The sequence below is a fragment of the Oncorhynchus keta genome, chromosome 35, assembly GCF_023373465.1.
Source record: "Oncorhynchus keta strain PuntledgeMale-10-30-2019 chromosome 35, Oket_V2, whole genome shotgun sequence".
Classification (NCBI taxonomy): domain Eukaryota; kingdom Metazoa; phylum Chordata; class Actinopteri; order Salmoniformes; family Salmonidae; genus Oncorhynchus; species Oncorhynchus keta.
In genome coordinates this window covers 69,459,486-69,480,475 of record NC_068455.1, presented here as the reverse complement: position 1 = coordinate 69,480,475, position 20,990 = coordinate 69,459,486, and the positions used below count along the sequence as shown (strand labels likewise).

The window sequence follows — 20,990 nt, the reverse complement described above, 5'->3', positions numbered from 1 at the left end:
AATTATAAATAAACAAAAATCAAATTTCTTCAATCCAAACACACAAATATTGGCCATGACAATCAACCATTTGTGCCTCTTACAAGTTCTAAAATTATACCAGCTAAATTAAATTTACATAAATACAATCACAATTTGTCTTGGAAACTGGTAATTAAACCAATGTGTTTTACACCATTAATGCTGTAGATAGCACTGTATTGTAGGTAAAATGCTGAATGATACTGTTATTAACTGTAATTGGAAGGCTCCTGTAAAAATTACTTTACAGTAAAAGCATATGCCTTCTGTAGATTCAAATGATCATTTTCATGCACCAACTTCATTCTATTTTACAATTTTTTTCTTTAGCGGCTGTGAAGGGGAGGAATATTTCCAGCAGCTGCTGGTAAGGTGCCTTGACTTGTTTCTAATAATCTTTATTGCTAGCCAACGTTGAATTACTGCATATTTTCTTATCTAAACTTGCTATCTGGTTGGCTAATGTTTGCAACTAGCGAGCTAGTTAGCTAACTCAAGTTGACACAGCCATTTTGGTCAAATCTAAATTGCTTGTAAATATCTTGCTGCGCAACCTAGAATCCAATCTGACAGAGTTTCATATAGAGAATAAACTGAGTGCAGATATGTGCACGTTATGTTTTCACTACTGAGAAAATGGCGTGTTTCTAGTAGTTCAAAAGATAAGACCCATACTGTATTATTACTATCACGAAATTGTATTTCTCTACAGATTGACGGGCTTAATTTGACATAAAACCTTGTCGTGGTCTGATAAACTACTCGCGAGCCACTGAATCCAATGTGAATGACGAGTGGACCGGTGTTGTATCAGGTGCCTGTCGGCTATAGGGTGCTTGACACTGGGCAGCTGTAACAGTGTCGCTGGCAGTAGCTAGAAATGTGGACAATATTTTTCCCTCCCATGATTATATTTCAAATAGGATTGCAGTTTACTGAATAAATAAATAATATTAGTATCCATCTAGATGTCATCGTGATACAGTCTACTCAATGGGGAGGCATGAATGGCAACAACACCATGACACAGTGTCCTCCTTAGCTGTCACAACCCTGTGTGATTCGGTTCACTCGGCTCTCAGCTGTGCTACATATTCCATTGTTTTGCAGGCCAGGAGTGTCCGAATAGCCTCATCCCGCTAAACAACATTTTCCCATGATGTTACAATATTAGTTAACACTGTTCACTTTATTATTCGTATGCAAACGTTTGGTGGCACAGAAAGAAAGGAAAATATTATGAATCTGGTAAAATAATCTGTGGTATTGTGTACGCTATAGCAATGTTTTATTAGTTAGCTGTCTTATTTGTATTTATCAATGCCTCAATTGATTTCATTAACCTTACTGGATATATGGCTGTACAGACTCCTGGTCCACATCAACCCAAGAAACAAGAAACAATCGTCCTTAGCTGTCACAAAACCGCGTGATTTGGTCTGTAGCCATGAACTGCTTTGACAGAATGGTCATGGCTCACATCAACACCATCAATCCCAGAAACCCTAGATCCACCCCAAAAGATTTACAGATGATGGAGTCTCTATTGCACTCCACACAGCCCTTTCCCACATGGACAAAAGGAACACCTATATGAGAATGCCATTTATTGACTACAGCTCAGCGTTCAACACCATAGTGCCCTCAAAGGTCATCAATAAGCTAAGGACCCTGGGACTAAACACCTATCTCTGCAACTGGATCCTAGGCTTCCTGACAGGCCGCCCCCAGGTGGTAACGGTAGGTAAAAACACATCCGCCAGCTGATCCTCAACACAGGGGCCCCTCAGGGGTGTGTGCTCAGCCCCTTTCCTGTACTCCCTGTTCACTCATGACTGTACGGCCAGGCACGACTCCAACACCATCATTCAATTTGTCGATGACATTAACAGTGGTATGCCTGATCACCGACAATGATGAGACAGCCTGTAGGGAGGAGGTCAGATGCCTGGCTGTGTGGTGGCAGGACAACAACCTCAACCTCAACGTGATCAAGACAAAGGAGATGATTGTGGATTACAGGAAAAATAGGACTGAGCACGCCCCCATTCTCATTGACGGGGCTGCAGTGGAGCAGGTTGAGAGCTTCAAGTTCCTTGGTGTTCACATCACCAACAAACTAAGATGGTCCAAACACACCAAGACAGTCGGGAAGAGGGCACGACAAAGCCTATTACCCCTCAGGAGACTGAAAATATTTGGCATGGGCCTTCAGATCCTCAAAAGGTTCTACAACTCCACCATCGAGAGCATGGTTGCATCACTACCTGGTATGACAACTGCTCGGTCTCCGACCGCAAGGCACTACAGAGGGTAGTGCGAACGGCCCAGTACATCACTGGGGCCAAGCTCCCTGCCATCCAGGACCTCTATACCTGTCGGTGTCAGGGGAAGGCCCTAAAAAGGTCAAGGACTCCAGCCACCCTAGTCATAGACTGTTCTCACTGCTACTGCACGGCAAGCGGTACCGGAGCGCCACGTCTAGGTCCAAGAGGCTTCTAAACAACTTCTACCCCTAAGCCATAAGACTCCTGAACATCTAGTCAAATGGCTACCCCCCCTCCCCCTTCACACCACTACCCCTCTCTGTTGTCATCTATGTATAGTCACTTTAAAAACTCTACCTACATGTACATACTACCTCAACTAACCGGTGCCCCTGCACATTGACTCTGTGCGGGCACCCCCCTGTATTTATTGTTTCTGCTGCTCTTTAATTACTTTTATCTCTTATTCTTATCCATTATTTTTTTTAACTGCAATGTTGGTTAGTTGCTCGTAAGTAAGCATTTCACTGTAAGGTGAACACCTGTTGTATTCGGCACATGTGACTTATTACATTTGATTTGGTGTTGATTTGATTTGAATCCTGGAAATGGAACAAAGTTTTTGACAAGATGGCCCAGAGAAAGTCAGCTGTTCCCAACCCTTCCATTGCCCCATTCTTACAAGATCTCACTGAGTTTGAATGAAGTCCTCTAGTGAGGTAAGTACACACGCACACACACACACCACACAACCTTGATATGTCCCTTGCCAGCTGTATTTCTACTTGTAAATATATTCACATAACTCTAAACTTAATCACTTTACTCCAACTGAAATCCAGATGACCAAAACCTAAAAATAGATCCTAGATCAGTGCAGAGGGACATGAGCATTCCGTTTACTCCGGCTCATGCAGCTTGGTACTTATGGTCTGCACTTTGAGAGATCTTCTGTACATCAATCAAGCTGCATTATGATTATTTTTGAAAGACCTCAAAGGTGAACCGGAGTACCTTTGGATAGTTCAAGTTAGAGCATACATGTCAGCAAACAGCATGGCGCAAGCAGATGCGACCAAAGTCAGCTCGTTCAGCATTTACACACCTTCAATGGAAAGAGTCCCCTTCTTTCTGGAAGACAAATATTGCCATGGTGGTCTGCTTCAGCTTCGTCTCAGCCTTACCTTTCTGAGTGTCCTGCAAAAGAAAACAAAGAAAAAACTCATTTTAATAAGGACAGTGCATTCTCTGATCTTGGAAGTAACAAATAATCATATAGTGTGTACACCTCACTAATGAACAGGGAACGTATTTAAGAATATTGCACAATTTCATAAATTGACTTGGAATGGGAATTAAAATTGAACATATATCCTTACCAGGTACTATTTTATCAGGTGTTCAACATCTTCACCCAGGTACATGAGCGTTTTCAGTAAGTATTCTCTTCAGGTGAAGATGTCCACACACTGTAAACTCCAATTGGTGTGCTGTCATTACTCAAAACGTTTGTGGCACCCATTACACTACCATATTCTAAGTACAGTTACTTGAAGTGATTTATACTGAACAAAAATATAAACACAACATGTAAAGTGTTTGTCACATGTTTCATGAGCTGAAATTAAAGATCCCAGAAATGTTCCACATTCACAAAAAGCTTATATCTCTAAAATGTTGTGCACAATTTTGTTTACATCCCTGAGCATTTCTCCTTTGCCAAGATAATCCATCCATCTGACAGGTGTGGCAGATCCAGAAGCTGATTAAACAGCATTACACAGGTGCTCTTTGTACTGGGTACAATAAAAGGCCACTGTAAAATGTAAAGAGTGAGAGAGACAACATACTGTATCACTGCGGTTTAAGAATATCAAGGTGTCAGATAGGGGGCACTACAATGTCAAGGTGTCAGATAGGGGGCACTACAATGTCAAGGTGTAAGATAGGGGGCACTACAAATGCCAAGCTAGCTACTTGGATTGGATTCAAGAACCAGCCGTTATGCTACAGGTTACACGTAAGTTAAGACAAAGTATTTAGCAAAGCTAAACTTCTTAATTCAGTGTGGTGCTTACTGTAATTCAGTGTGGTGCTTACTGTAATGCAGTGTGTCTGGTACACAAATCATCAACAATGATCCGTTATGATATGGTAATACTGTTCTTCTGCCCCATCTTGAGCAGAGCAGGGCAGTGTCCCCAGGATCTCCATGAGGAAGCACCACAGAGTGTTCATCCAGCTCAGCTGTAGCTCAGAGAACTTGTACCCAGTGGACGGATAGCAGTGGGAAGGAGATCACCTCAGCAGAGACAGAGAGACCCAAACAGTAGGAGGGGGTGACCTGTACTTTATCACCAGTCACATGAGAATAGGGATGGACCAACTGGAGGCGGTCACATGTGTGGTGATGTCAGAGTACCAGGGAACCAAGATGGAGTCTACACTGCAGATGATTGGTGAGTTGAGACACTGGATTGTATTGTCAGCTGATACCCTTAAACAAATTATCTAGGTCCTTTTTGTAATGAAGTTTATCATGCTTAAGTTTGGTACATGTGGTGGTACACTTAGTTGTCATTTGACCCTGATTGTTTCCTATGGAGGAGCTTTACCTCAGCAGTCTGCCTGACTGTATGTTTGGCCCCAATACGTTCAGTTACAGATAAAGGCCTAGAACATACCGTAGGTTCACTTAGAATCTAAATTGACACACACAAACCGCACCTCGCAGACATTGTATTTGGATAGTGACAAGAAAATCACACAGATTCTACAGTGACGTTTTTCTTTAATTTATTCAATGTGTACAGTTGGGTATTTCACAAATGTCGATATTATTACTATTATTACATTATGTCATGTTGTGTGCCATATTTTGTCTAGAACATAAAAATATATATTTCTTCACTTCCAGTTTGTCAGAAGAAAAATAAGTAATTCAGTAAGATCTGGCAGATACTGTACACATTTGTGATTCATTTTGGGGACAAAACTCCCATTTCTATTTGTGTTACAGTACATGCAAAGTTAATTAAGTGAATTAACATGATTTTTTAAGCAACTGAGGCTTAATTTGTTTTAAAAAATATTTATTTCACTCTTTTCAATTCCAAGAGTTTTCACTAAATCCATTTTCTGATTAGATATCATTAAAGATGAAGAGAAAGCAAGTTCTTGCAGAAATCACCAAAAAAGATACAGTCCTTGTTAAAAACAATGCTATGAGTATACACAGTATTATAAATGATAGTTACCATCATTTCTTACATCAATGCCCAGTACTTATTTATATAGTATTGAGCATTGATGTAAATATGATTATGTATACAGGACTTATTTATATAGTATTGAGCATTGATGTAAATATGGTTATGTATTCAGGACCTATTTATATAGTATTGAGCATTGATGTAAATATGATTATGTATTCAGGACCTATTTATATAGTATTGAGCATTGATGTAAATATGATTATGTATACAGGACTTATTTATATAGTATTGAGCATTGATGTAAATATGGTTATGTATTCAGGACCTATTTATATAGTATTGAGCATTGATGTAAATATGATTATGTATTCAGGACCTATTTATATAGTATTGAGCATTGATGTAAATATGGTTATGTATACAGGACTTACTGGAAACACTTCTGGCTTTTATGTTATTTGGCAAAATAAATTGTATTTATAATTTTGTTTACCATACCGTTTAGATGAGCAATTGTCTTTTCCGTCATAGTTTGGAGTCTATTTGTTGATCATGCAGTTGATTTCAAATCAACCACTTTCTTTTCACACACACACACACACACACACACACACACACACACACACACACACACACACACACACACACACACACACACACACACACACCAGAGTTTTTTATAAATATATATATATATTTTTTCTAAATATTACTTATCATATTTTATTATATGCTTTTTAAATATATAATAGTTCTAAAGACACTAAATATGTTTTTAAGCATTTGGATTACCAGTTTATGATGGGGGGTGTTGAATCGCAAAGCATCTGAAACTACTTTATTTCAGTGGATCGACCCTGACATTGCGCAACCCCAGTCTCACAGTAAATCAGGACAGGACAAATGTGTGAAGTTTAAAGAAAAACACAAAGAAGAGAGTACAGGGACACCTGGGAAGAACAACGAAGAAAAGGGTCCTGGGAAGAGGTTTTTGGGTAGGAAGTTTGTCTTGGGAATGGAGGGATATGATACAGGTAAACATTAGTGGGAGGTTGACTTGGGATGGAAGACTCAGTGAAGTGTTGGAGTCACACAGGACCCAGAGAACAGCTACTGGATACTATATTGTCCAAAGAATGGCTACTGGAGCATGTTATCATCATGGAGAACTGAGAAGTGTTGATGAGCTTCCCATAGAACTGGAACCTGAGAAGCTGGGAGTGTTAGCGGACTAGTAGGGAGGACAGATACCATTTTTCAACGTGGAGAAGAGGTGCCACATCCACTCCTTTTTGGAACATGGACTAAGATAATCTATCTTTCTTTGGCCCTAATGAAATTTGTAAAGAGTAACTCAAAATCTTTGCCTAGATGCATAAATGTATTTTGGGAAACTTCATCCAAAGATGAAAATGTAAATGATCATTTATGCTCATTCATTAAAGCTCCACATCTTTAATTTGTAAAAAATAAAATAAAAGACTGTTCCACCACCCGGATTCTCTTTAATTGAACAATTTTACAAAATATAAGTATTGAGTGACTGTGTTGTTTGTAGTGTTGTAACGTAGTTCTGTAATATTCTGTCACCTGTATCTAATAACTATTAAACCCCTCAAGCTCTGAGAACTGCTGACAGGTGAGAGGTAAGACCACAGTAAACCAAAATACTTTATAAAGGAATAGCAAATGTGTCTGAGTAGTATCTTATCTATAGATGAACATGTACATTCTAAATTCTGCTAGCGTGAGGCAAACCAGGGATAAAGAAATAAATAACGAAGTAGATACTCTTGTTGCTATAGCAACCTTAGTTCAACACAACGACACTTAGTGATTTTATGCTCTTGGGGAGGTTAAAAGAGGCATAGTTCAGCCATAATCAAAGTGGGAGTTGTACCTCTTTAATGGAAGCTTGAAGGAATCATTTTTTGCTATAATAATGCAATTTTTCAGTACAATTCTCAATATCTCCAATTTGTATTTCATAAAATTATTTGTTAAACGTGAAGAGGGTCATTCGTTAAAAATATAATTCCATTTGAATGGCCTGACCTGTTTTAACGTGTACTGCTGGAGAAACCTCTAGAGGGAGCCTCTGAACCTTCGAGCCTCAAAGTCTAATTCTGGTTAAACACTACTCTCATTGTTATAAGAAGCTCTGGAGAGAATATAACGTTTATTTCATATCTGAAACTCCGTTATAGCTCCGTGCTCTGTTATCTGCATTCAGGTAAGAGGTTCTAGTTAATTAATTAATTTCTAAAAGCTTATCTTTATCTATTTCGAAATAATGTGATATGTAAAGTACATGTAATAATGCTTTGAAATGTCTTACTGGTTTAATTGTATAATACCGTTTGAACAAATACATACATGTAATTTATTGTACCTCAGAAGTACTGCAGTGCTTAATTTGTAAATCGGGAGGTGCTGTGACAAAAAGTGAGCGCTAGAAGGGACTTGGAGGGTGACTTGGAGAGTTCTGAGCTACGCATGAGAAAAAAGTCACCTTTATGAAAAACCTTTGCATGCATATCATCGCATTTTCGTAGTGGCATAGAGCAGTAGGGTAGAGACAGAAGTTGCACACATGGTGATTTTTTTGTAGCCTAAGGTCCGGGAAAATGTTTTAAAAACGCATTTCGTGCAATTCTATGTAATTTTACCTGACTAGAGACTTTGTCCGAATCATTTTTAATACCGCACAAATAATCAAAATGGCAGGCTACTTTGACACTGAAAAACTGAGATCAATAAAAACGACCTTGTCTTGAATCCATCAATAGCCTAGGCCTAGGTTAAATAAACAAATAGGAGTGTGGAGACATATTGTAGGCTACAATATGAGGAAATTATAGTCTTTAAAATGCTTTCCAGTTTCACTGACACACCCAATGATGCGCAGCTCACTCATGCATTCGTAACAAAATAATATCTCTCTCTCTCTCTCTCTCCTGTAAAACATATTTTCAAGCTGATTAAATATTTTGGTGGCCTACAGCATAGTCTTATCTTTTCAGCAGAAGTTGTTGCTTTTCACGCTGTGTTTTCACTCAATTTTATTTGAAATGTTTGTCTGCGTGCTGTTTTTTCACTGACCGATTTGCAACGTGTTCCCGACTGTAGGCTATTCCTTATTATTGGGCTACAATCCACAAGTAGGCTATTTTTAAAAGCAGCTATTGTTCCTCTGTGGTCAGATGGGTTAGGGCAGTGTGGTTGAGATTGCATCGTCTGTGGACCTATTTGGGCGGTAAGCAAATTGGAGTGGGTCTAGGGTGTCAGGTAGGGTGGAGGTGATATGGTCCTTGACTAGTCTCTCAAAGCACTTCATGATGACGGAAGTGAGTGCTACGGGGCGGTAGTCGTTTAGCTCAGTTACCTTAGCTTTCTTGGGAACAGGAACAATTGTGGCCCTCTTGAAGCATGTGGGAACAGCAGACTGGGATAGGGATCGATTGAATATGTCCATAAACACACCAGCCAGCTGGTCTGCGCATGCTCTGAGGGCGCGGCTGGGGATGCCGTCTGGGCCTGCAGCCTTGCGAGGGTTAACACGTTTAAATGTTTTACTCACCTCGGCTGCAGTGAAGGAGAGTCCGCATGTTTTGGTTGTGGGCCATGTCAGTGGCACTGTATTGTCCTCAAAGCGGACAAAAAAGTGATTTAGTCTGCCTGGGAGCAAGGCATCCTGGTCCGTGACTGGGCTAGTTTTCTTTTTGTAATCCGTGATTGACTGTAGACCCTGCCACATACCTCTTGTGTCTGAGCCGTTGAATTGCGATTCTACTTTGTCTCTATACTGACGCTTAGCTTGTTTGATTGCCTTGCGGAGGGAATAGCTAAACTGTTTGTATTCGGTCATGTTTCCGGTCACCTTGCCCTGATTAAAAGCAGTGGTTCGCGCTTTCAGTTTCACGCAAATGCTGCCATCAATCCACGGTTTCTGGTTTGGGAATGTTTTAATCGTTGCTATGGGAATGACATCTTCAACGCACGTTCTAATGAACTCGCTCACCGAATCAGCGTAATTGTCAATGTTGTTGTCTGACGCAATACGAAACATATCCCAGTCCACGTGATGGAAGCAGTCTTGGAGCGTAGAATCAGATTGGTCGGACCAGTGTTGAACAGACCTCAGCGTGTGAGCTTCTTGTTTTAGCTTCTGTCTGTAGGCAGGGAGCAACAAAATGGAGTCGTGGTCAGCTTTTCCGAATGGAGGGCAGGGGAGGGCCTTATATGCATCTCGGAAGTTAGAATAGCAATGATCCAAGGTTTTACCAGCCCTGGTTGCGCAATCGATATGCTGATACAATTTAGGGAGTCTTGTTTTCAGATTAGCCTTGTTAAAATCCCCAGCTACAATGAATGCAGCCTCAGGATATATGGATTCCAGTTTGCAAAGAGTCAAATAAAGTTTGTTCAGAGCCATCGATGTGTCTGCTTGGGGGGGAATATATACGGCTGTGATTATAATCGAAGAGAATTCCCTTGGTAGATAATGCGGTCGACATTTGATTGTGAGGAATTCTAAATCAGGTGAACAGAAGGACTTGAGTTCCTGTATGTTGTTGTGACCACACCACGTCTCGTTAACCATAAAGCATACGCCCACGCCCCTCTTCTTACCAGAAAGATGTTTGTTTCTGTCGGCGCGATGCGTGGAGAAACCAGCTGGCTGCACCGACTCCGATAGCGTCTCTCGAGTGAGCCATGTTTCCGTGAAGCAAAGAACGTTACAGTCCCCGATGTCCCTCTGGAATGCTACCCTTGCTCGGATTTCATCAACCTTGTTGTCAAGAGACTGGACATTGGCGGGTAGTATGCTAGGGAGTGGCGCGCGATGTGCCCGTCTCCAGAGCCTGACCAGAAGACCGCTTCCTTTGCCTCTTTTACAACATCGTTGTTTTGGGTCGCAGGCTGGGATCCATTCCGTTGTCCTGGGTGAAAGGCAGAACACAGGATCCGCTCTGGGAAAGTCATATTCTTGGTCGTACTGATGGTGAGTTGACGCTGCTCTTATATTCAGTAGTTCTTCTCGACTGTATGTAATGAAACCAAAGATGACCTGGGGTACCAATGTAAGAAATAACACGTAAAAAAAACAAAAAACTGAAGAGTTTCCTAGGAACGCGAAGCGAGGCGGCCATCTCTGTCGGTGCCGGAAGCTGAAACCAACTTCAATTGCTCTGTTTCTCATGTGCCGTTCACGACGCGCAGCGGCGGGAAAATGTACAGACAAATGCCTCAGTCCTAGCTAGTGTCATGACGTTGCCCTCTTTGGGTACAGCGAGCCCCATCCCCCTCTCCCTGTTTCTTTCCTACAAACAGGCTGCTGTGGTCAGAGAAAGGTCGTAAATTCCTGGAGGAGATTATCTCCTCATGGCCACAGTATAGAGAGAGAGTGAAGGAAGAGAACAAAGGAATTTCTTCCACCTCAAAGAACTTGAGGTCCGAACAACATTTATGTTCTGGCAAAGGTATAAAAGATCGGTGAAGAATCCAGCAACGAACTGGTCCGTTTGGTACAATTTTGTGGGGCTCATGGGAGACGGTGCGGCCACATTACCATAACGTAGTTTATAGTATAGCCTCAGATATGAGGTTTACATCTAATTGTTGTATAAGCATGAGGATGATACTGTTTGTAAAATTGTGTAATGTGATTTTTGACTGTTCAATGAAGGAAACACCAATTCCCCTTTGAGTTTAACTAAATCAGAGGACCGCCCATGAGCCCAGTTAGGGTCGGGCATCCTGGGACAGGCCCTTTTCTGCAACTCCCAAATTGAAACCCCAACTTTGAGAATTTCCCAACAGACCATGTTTCTCTCAATCACGAGAGGACAAAGGTTGCAGACCAGCTTACCTCGATAATGAGAGGGCCAATGTTTGAGTAGATGTCTGAATCTTTTAACCACACCACGTGGTTAATCTCTTAGACTATTGATACTGACAGAATAAGAACAAGTCTTTGATATTAATTACTAGTCTGCAGCTAGGAATTCGGTATCATTGAACGTGAAAACCAACAACCGCCAACACATCTATCCATAACGACATGAATGAATGTCACTCTGAACTATCCATTCTAACCACGACAGAGAGAGAGAGGACGGACACTCACCAAAAGAAACAAACTTTTCAACAGAGACCCAGATGACACAAATATATATATATATTGATTGCAATTGTTCCCGAATGAGTGAGTGTTCATAATTATCAACTGTGTGTTGTCTTATCTCAGTCGAACCCCACTTCCCTTTTGTACACCAAGCCGCGATGCCGGTTTATCCCACTAGGGAAACTCCATTATCATTTCCTTGTAACTATCTACTGTTTGTTGAAGCATTTCTGTGAATTACTTAGTTAGTAAATAAATGATTTAAGACAATTGATGTATGGATGACTCATAGTGAAGACTGGGTTCGTGCAGATAACCAACAACTTATGATGTTTGGATTGAGACTAACGTGATGTAAAATAGATAATTTATTAATCAGAAGACTATTGATCAGATATTAAAATATCTGAAAAGTTATATTGGGAAAATGATAACTTTGTAATCTGAATATTTTCCTTGGTGCCCTGACTTCCTAGTTAATTACAGTTACATTATTAATCAGTTTAACCGTGTAACACTAATTACAGAGAATCTTTGATAAAAACTAAAAGTCTTCATTTAATGATAGTAAAGTCACAACACTAGGCTACTAAAATGATGCAGTCTGGCTTCGGTTTTTAAAGCTACAATGAATAAACAGAAAACAAAACCTGCAATAAAACACAATGCAAAGGAGAAACATGTTGGCTTAATACTGTAACATTTAGGCTTATTATAGTATCATTTGAGCAGTAGCCTAGACTGGCTACTCAACAATGAGACATTTTGAGTGCACCATCCAACCGCACCGGTGATCCATGCAGTGCAAAACAAGGAGAAACATATTTTAAGTTTAAATGTTACAACAACTTATAGCTACATTTTTGTTATTTGGAGATATTAAAAACGTTTTGATTAGGGTTGCAGCATTTACACATATCTGCAAGCATAGCAGCAAATGCTGGACAAATATGATTTATTTCTTATTTTGTTTTAATATGTTAAAATGATATATACTGCATCCTATGGACATTATAATCCTGTTGACATAAAACAATGGCCAGTTTGGGTTTGCAGTTGCTATTTCTGGCATGCAAATTCAATGTATTTTTTTCAATATGGCCAGTGTGCTCTTTGAGTTTGGTTTCTGGACTAGCGTATCTATTCATAGAGCTATCTAGCTATTTATTTAGCAAGCTAAAAACAAAGAGCCTAATATTAGCTAGCTAGCTGCTGGGAGGATGTCATGTTATTGGAGGAGTGGCTGAGTGACCAATTTTTTTCCCCCTCATCGTTTTTGTGTGGCTACATGTAGAGATGCAGGTGTCATTTGGTTAGCTAGCAAGAAATGTGAATCACTTTGCTAGCTTGCTAGTTAGCTATTCTGAACTTGAACAACAGTTATCCACAGTTAGCATATCTCTTAGTTGTCAATCAAATGTATTTATCTTCAATCAAATCGGAGGGTAGTTAGGACCATTCAGTTGATATTGTTGTTGTTGTTGATCTGAATAAACTACCCTTTCATGGTTGTTTGATCAATAGGACTTTGAAGTTCCTAAATGTTAGAGGACTCCTGTGGTATTTACATATTTGCAGAAATTCATTCAAGTATATTATGTGGCTTTTGGCGAATATGTTCTAGTGATCTAAAGTCACGCAGTTGCTACTGCCTGCAAACACACAGTCCAGTTCAAAGAAAATTATCAAATCATATCAAATTGTTTTTGTCACATGCACCGAATACAACAGGTAGACCTTACAGTGAAATGTTTACTTACAAGCCCTTAACCAACAATGCAGTTTTTTAGAAAAATTTGTTTTAAGTAAAAAATAGATAAGTAAAAGAGCAGCAGTAAAATAACAGTAGCAAGGCTATATGGAAGGGGTACCGGTACAGAGTCAATGGGCGGGGGAGCAGGTTAGTTGAGGTAATTGCGGTAATAAGTACATGCAGGTAGAGTTAAAGTGACTATGCACAGATAATAAACAGAGAGTAGCAGCAGCAAGGGGGGAGCAACAATGGAGAAAGTCCGGGAAGCCATTTGATTAGCTGTTCAGGTTTCTTATGGCTTGGGGGTAGAAGCTGTTAATAAGCCTTTTGGACCTAGAATTTGCACTCCGGTACTGCTTGCTGTGTGGTAGCAGAGAGAACAGTCTATGACTAGGGTAGCTGGCATCCTTGAGTATTTTTAGGGCCTTCCTCTGACACCGCCTGGTATAGAGGTCTTGGATGGCCGGAAGCTTGGCCCCAGTGATGTACTGGGCCGTAGGCACTACCCTCTGTAGTGCCTTGTGGTTGGAGGCCGAGCAGTTGTCATACCAGACAGTGATGCAACCGGTCAGGATGCTCTTGATGGTACAGCTGTAGAACATTTTGAGGATCTGAGGACCCATGCCAAATCTTTTCAGTCTCCTGAGGGGAATAGGCTTTGCCGTGTCCTCTTCCCGACTGTCTTGGTGTGTTTGGACCATGATAGTTTGTTGGGGATGTGGACTCCAAGGAGCTCTCAACATGCTCCACTACAGCCCCGTCGATGAGAATGTGGGCGTGCTCGGTCCTCTTTTTCCTGTAGTCCACGATCATCTCCTGTGACAAATGGCATGTCAATTAATTGTTCAAACGCATGACTGTTTCCTGCTCAATATTGCTAAATAAAATGCCTTTCTCTACATCATTCCCAAACATTATATGTCTGTATGAAAACATGAAAATGACCATATCTACGTGCTTGCTTCTCCGAAAATGTTTTTTTTGGAACGTTTTCGTATTCTTCCCGGAGCAGTCAACCTGCAATGATTCTACATTTCTAATACAGTCGGCTAATGTGATAATAGGAACACTTTTATTATTAACTCTGTATATTTTCTGGTTACTTTGTGTTTTAATCAGGGAAGTCACATTGAGATTGACATATCTGCGCCCTGCTTATTAGCTTTGGGAATAACAATATATTCTGATTTACCATTGCAGCTGATCAATTATTGCAGACCGTCAATTAGCCAACCGGTAATTATTATACTGTATTTTTATAGTCTGGTAATCAGAATGTTAATCAAATGTAAATGTGGGACTTAATGTAACTATTTTCATTGTATTCCTAATTGCAAAATAATTATGCAGATATAATCCTGAGATGCTCACCAGAAAGTTATGTAGTAATGTATCTAATCAGCATCTTGTCTTTATTGTACAGTAGATTATATTTGGTAACCTTTATACAGTTGACACATAGAATGATAATACTGACATTTTGTACTAATTCTATTTGTGTAATTGTCTAATTTCATTCTGCTTTTCAGATATAGATGTGAAGCACTTAAATGAAGGTACTAAGCTATAGGCTTTAAACATACAGTACAATGCCCACGTCTTCAGCAAAATGTTTTCATATTTTCAAAATAATGAAGATTGATTAAATTGTTGTTTTGTAATGACCATTTAAACATGTATTTTCAAGTCATTTCTGTACTGTAAACTGAATCGGTATGGAAAACGTATTATTCAACTGTGTGTACCTTTCTTTCTCCTCAGTGGATGTAACTCTGGATGTGGACACAGCTCATCCTAACCTACTGATAGATGGGAAAACAGTAAGCTGGATAAAGGAAACACCACAGAGACTGTGTAGTGAGAATATGTTTGATGAGGATCCCTATGTGCTGGGCATTATGGGCCGTGCTTGGAGGGCCTACTGGAAGGTGAATGTGGAGAAGAAGGAGGACTGGGTACTTGGTGTTACCAAGGCAACATCTAACAGGAAGGGACAATTGGTTCTTAGCCCTGCCAAAGGCTTCTGGGTAATCAGGCTGTCCAATGGGGGAAGACTGAAAGCCATGGATGATAAGGAGCATGTTCTTGACAAAGATATTCCAGATAAAGTTGGGATTTATCTAGATTATAAGGAAAATAAGGTGACTTTCTACAATGCAGAAGACAGCTCACTCATCTACTCATTTATCAATGGACCAGGTTATCAGGATGATGTCCGCCCACTTTTCTCACCCTGGAACAATGATACAGATCCAATCACAATTTTGTCCATTGTTTAGAATACACATAATATACCATACACGGTCAGATGCCTGATTAAAGCTTACATTGATGTTTTAACTGTTATTTCATCACTTGATCAAAGCAGTTTGATCTCTATCATTGGATCTCTTGATCCCTAAGAATATACTGTACTGTAAACTGTATATGTTTGCCACTTTTCATGTTGAGTTGTTATACACAAACATTCCACATGATGTGGATGATGTGGAAACTAAGCTACAGTATGGAGAGGTTTTATTTTGTTGAACGACTTCAATTTTATATTTACAATGAAAGGGAACCAATGCGGGGTCACCCGTTGTCACGAACCGGCTCAAAGCCCGTAACAAAAGGGAGACAACGTGGAGATAAGGAGTAACAAAATATATATTTATTAACTAAAGCAACTAAGGAAAATATCCAATGGTGTGTGTAATCAGTAATCAGTAGTGTAAGTGACTGTTTTGCATGCATGAATGTGATAATGCAGGGTGTTGAAAGGTTCCAAAGCAAACAAACAAAAGGCCACCAAGAACCACAACACAATCTACAAAAGGTGTCTGCATGGAGAGAGTCTCCTCCATGAATGGGGAAGTGGTCTATTTATCCTGGGAGACACCTGGCCCAGGTGTTTCCCATGTAGCTGACGACCCTCCCAACTCCGCCCACCGGCATCCTAATAAGGAAACAAGAACAAATAGAGAATACGGCAGACAGAGTGGGAGGGTCGTCACACCCGTGGCACCCACTTTGATGCGATTGGCAATCCCATAGTGGTCCCCTTTGAATGTTAAACGAAAAATGTGAGTTTTGTCCACTGTGCCTCAAAACAGTCTTGATTAATACAAATATGGAAAACATTTTTATCTTGTCTATATCTGTCAATATGTATTGTGATGCAGTCCCTGTGACTTTTGAGAAATTGGAATATCATTCACTTCAGCTGTAATTCATAACATCTCCAAATGAGTGGTCACTAAATGCAGTCATCAAGTAAAACAGGTGGAGTCAATCAAGTTGTAGAAACATCTCAAGGATGATCAATGGAAAAAAGATGCACCTGAACTCAAATTCGAGTCTCATACAAAAGGGTCTGAATTACTTGTGTAAATAAGGTGTTTCTGTTTTTGAGTTTTTCTACATTGCAAATATGTCTAAAAACTTGTTTCCGTTTAATCAATAATGGATATTGTGTGTAGATTACTGGGGATTTATACTTTTATAAGTCCGTTTTAGAATAAGGCTGTAACGTAACAAAATGAGGAAAAAGTCAAGGGGTCTGAATACTTTCTGAAGACACTGTATTACATTTTTTACCCATCTTTGCCATGACCTGTGTACTATGTCAAAATGATGTATGTAGGCTATTCAAATGTATGATGTACACAGTCAGGTCCAAAATTATTGTCACCCTTGATTAAGATGAGAAAGAAAGACTGTATCAAATAAATCATACAAATAATGAGCTGTTTTGTATGCTACATTTTTTTTACATGTTATATGATTTAATAGTAATATAACTGCTTGGATAAAAATATTTTGTTGACATGCAATATTTGTTTTTCTCAAAAAGACAATTGCACCCATGTTTTCAATACCTTTCAATACCTCACCTTGCAAAGATAACAGCACAAAATGTAGAATTTGTGGTCAATTAAACTTGTGCTTGGGGTTATTATCTTGCTGAAAGATCCACTTGCGGCCAACTTTCAGCCTTCTGGCAGAGGCAACCAGTTTTTTTTTTTTAAATGTCCTGGTACTGGGTAAAGTTCATCATGCCGTTGACCTTAACAAGGGCCCCTGGACCAGCGGAAGCAAAATAGCCTCATAACATCACAGATCCACCACCATATTTTACAGTAGGTATGGGGTACTTTTCTGCTTATGCATCCTTATTTCAACACCAAACCTACCTCTAGTGGGCGTGGCCAAAGTGCTCTATTTTCATGTCATCCAACAAATGTAAACACCTGAAGTTTTCTAAATGGCATTGGTACTTGGATTGGAACCAGTGCTACGGTCAAATGACATGAACGTAGAGCTCTGGGTGGCAAGTTTATTTGTTCACATGCTTTTTTCAGCCTCAACAAATAAGCGTAATATGAAAGTGATTAGGAGATACAGTATTGTGATTGGGTTTGATGATATATGCTACATATTTTCTTCACCAAGCTATAAGATTTAGAAGATACTCTACATTCTGTATCTTAATTTACAAGTTACAGTAATGCCTTATTCCTTTATTCTTTTTTTTACACTTACATTATCCTGTACTTCTACCTATGTTTTATTTCTTCATTTTAGTCAACTCAATGAGTTTTTACTACTGACTACAAGTAGTAACTCATTGAACTTCTGTCTTTTTCTCTCTTTGGCTGAGAATGTCAGGTTATATTTTAATTTACAGGTGGTTTACGGTTTCACATTTTCTTGGTTGTAGCTTCAGTGCTGTATTGTACCCCATGGCACCAGGATCATGTGGTAAACAATCACCACAATGGAAAGGTCACCGGTTTGTGTCAAGAACTGCAACACTGCTGTGTTTTTTACCCTCAACAGTTTCCCGTTTGTATTAAGAATGCGCCACCACCAGAGGACACCCAGATAACTTGACACAACTGTGGGAAGAATTGGAGTCAACATGGACCAGATGCCCGGTGGAACGTTTTCGGATGTTCTGAGGGCAACACTCAATATTAGGAAGGTGCTCTTAATGTGTTTTACACTCTATACACATCACTATACACATCAATATTCACATCAATATACAAATAGAGAAACACATACAGAGAAAAGGAGGTAGAGAAAGGGAGCAGTGGTGATTAAGGATATTTATCCTTAATTAATCTGTATGTTATACAGTTCCTTAATATGTTGGTACAGAAACCTTTGTTGGCAATTACAGAGATCATACGTTTCCTGTAGTTCTTGACCAGGTTTGCACACACTGCAGCAGGTATTTTGGCCCACCCCTCCATACAGACCTTCTTCAGATCCTTCAGGTTTCGGGGCTGTCGCTGGGCAGTACGGACTGGGTAGGCCACTCCAGGAACTTGAGATGCTTCTTACGGAGCCACTCCTTAGTTGCCCTGGCTGTGTGTTTCGGGTCGTTGTCATGCTGGAAGACCCAGCCACGACCCAGCTAACCGATCGCTGCAGCTGTACATAGTCTATTGGTAAATAGCCCACCCATTTTCACCTACCTCATTCCCATACTGTTTTTATACTGTTTTTATTTATTTACTTTTCTGCTCTTTTGCACACCAATATCTCTACCTGTACATGACCATCTGATCATTTATCACTCCAGTGTTAATCTGCAAAATTGTAATTATTTGCCTACCTCCTCATGCCTTTTGCACACATTGTATATAGACTCCCCCTTTTTTTCTACTGTGTTATTGACTTGTTAATTGTTTACTCCATGTGTAACTCTGTGTTGTCTGTTCACACTGCTATGCTTTATCTTGGCCAGGTCGCAGTTGCAAATGAGAACTTGTTCTCAACTAGCCTACCTGGTTAAATAAAGGTGAAATAAAAAATTTAAAAAAATCTTCAATGCTCTTACTGAGGGAAGGAGGTATCTGATCAGTCCTACAGAACAGCTCCAGGCCTCTTTCGTGCTTCTTACACATCCTGTCCTCCAGGTTCTCCACAGGGTCGATCAGCTTGTGTCTCTTCAGATTCACCACTCTCTGATGAGGCTCCAGGTGAATCTCACAGTAAGAAGTCAGACACACCAGGCAGGACTTCAGGGCCTTGAGCATTATTGTGGAACAAACATCACAAGCCACCTCCCAAGGAGCAACTAAGCATTCTGGTATATCAAGTTTTCTTCTCTTGATATGCACTGAGATCTCCTCTATCACAGAGTTGGTGGAGACCTCTGGTCTCACATAGAATCGTTTCTGACATTTTAGAGACACTGGCATATCTCACTGTTATCCCAATGTCCACTAATACAGGCTTTGCAGAAGGTGTGGCCACAAGGAGTGGTAACTGGATCAGTGAACACATTCAGGCAGATAGAGCACAGGAACTGCTCTTCTGGTAGAAGGCTGCTGTCAACATTCAATGATGACATCTATAGGGGAAGATATGTTATTATTAAATTATTATAGCTCTTGAATAATCATATGATTTTAGTACCTTTAGCCCATATACTTTAGCACAGTATTGATGAGGTTCATAAGAAATGACTTCACTACAGTGAAAATACTGTAAACACACAAGAAAATATGTAGAAAATGAAAGTACACACACAACATTTTAAGCAGCTAAAACTGAACTACACTGCAAGCAAAGGCTTGTACCTACATCATCAATAAGAAGACTGGTCTCCACCCTGTCGTGTGACTCACTGTAAACACATGTAACCCAACACCTCCAGCCAATTAACCAAAACCTCAAGATGAAAAACATCAGTTTCTTTCACTTTTTCTAGGAAAGCAACAACCCAAAAATAACAAAATAAGTCCAAAGTAAAACAAAAACACATGCCTACCTGTTTTGTGAAGAAGAAAAAACAATAAAAAATGTCTATAGCACGATTTGTCTGGGCTCACTTTTCAAAATGCACCACAAGAATGACAACAGCGAAACACACATACGCACAAACGGTACTGTATTATATTCCCTTTATAAAGAGAGGGTGAATTTTGAGAGGGAGGAGCTAAGTGACATTATTTTGCTGAAAGTGAAACTTTAAACTCTAACACAAAACATTCCCACGTGAAACCTACATTTTCAGATTGAGTGTGTTCAAACTTTTCAAAATCTCACAAGACATGGACCAAAGACAAAAATACATTTATTGTTGAAAATCATTCATATTTTTATTACAATGTAGGTTGAATATGTAAATAGGTGCTAAAGTGCAAGTTAGAGAGCAGTACTGTCATCCTCAGATACATTCAAGGACCTGGGATGAAACCAATGTCTGTTAGATTCATCTTCTTTCAGATATTTAATCTAGACTTTAACGAACAGGAAATATGCCATAAAAAACAACCACTTTTCCTACCAAGATTATATTTTAAGTTATTTTCTGGGATGTGAGAACTCTGACCTGACAAAGAATTGTTATGGATCAAAACGTTGTCAATAAATCATTGAATTGGGAGCTTTAACAGTGTGCAGGCCTTCTTGTTCTATAAAGGTATTTTCTGCTCAAAGAATTGTAGTCTTTCAGAGTTGTTCGTCATCGCTGCAGTCTTTCTCAACAAGGTTCAACTGACATGGGGGATAGGGGGGGGGCTGGACACCACCAAATTAAATACCATTGTTATCACCATGAAGCAAATATTAAATGTGAGCCCCTCCTAAAATCGTAAAAATATATTGAC

General features: G+C 39.7%; 1 long non-coding RNA gene and 1 pseudogene across 1 annotated transcript; one reads left to right on the top strand and one right to left on the bottom strand.

Moving 5' to 3' along the window:
• Positions 1-7,489: 7,489 nt before the first annotated feature.
• Positions 7,490-17,110, top strand: LOC118368957 (uncharacterized). The gene is made up of 4 exons (XR_004822468.2): positions 7,490-7,736; positions 14,584-14,619; positions 14,913-14,939; positions 15,145-17,110. It is a non-coding gene; the product is annotated as an uncharacterized LOC118368957 (long non-coding RNA).
• Positions 17,111-17,247: 137 nt separating this feature from the next.
• On the bottom strand, positions 17,248-20,250 carry LOC118368945 (E3 ubiquitin/ISG15 ligase TRIM25-like; annotated as a pseudogene).
• Between the last annotated feature and the right edge of the window lie 740 nt (positions 20,251-20,990).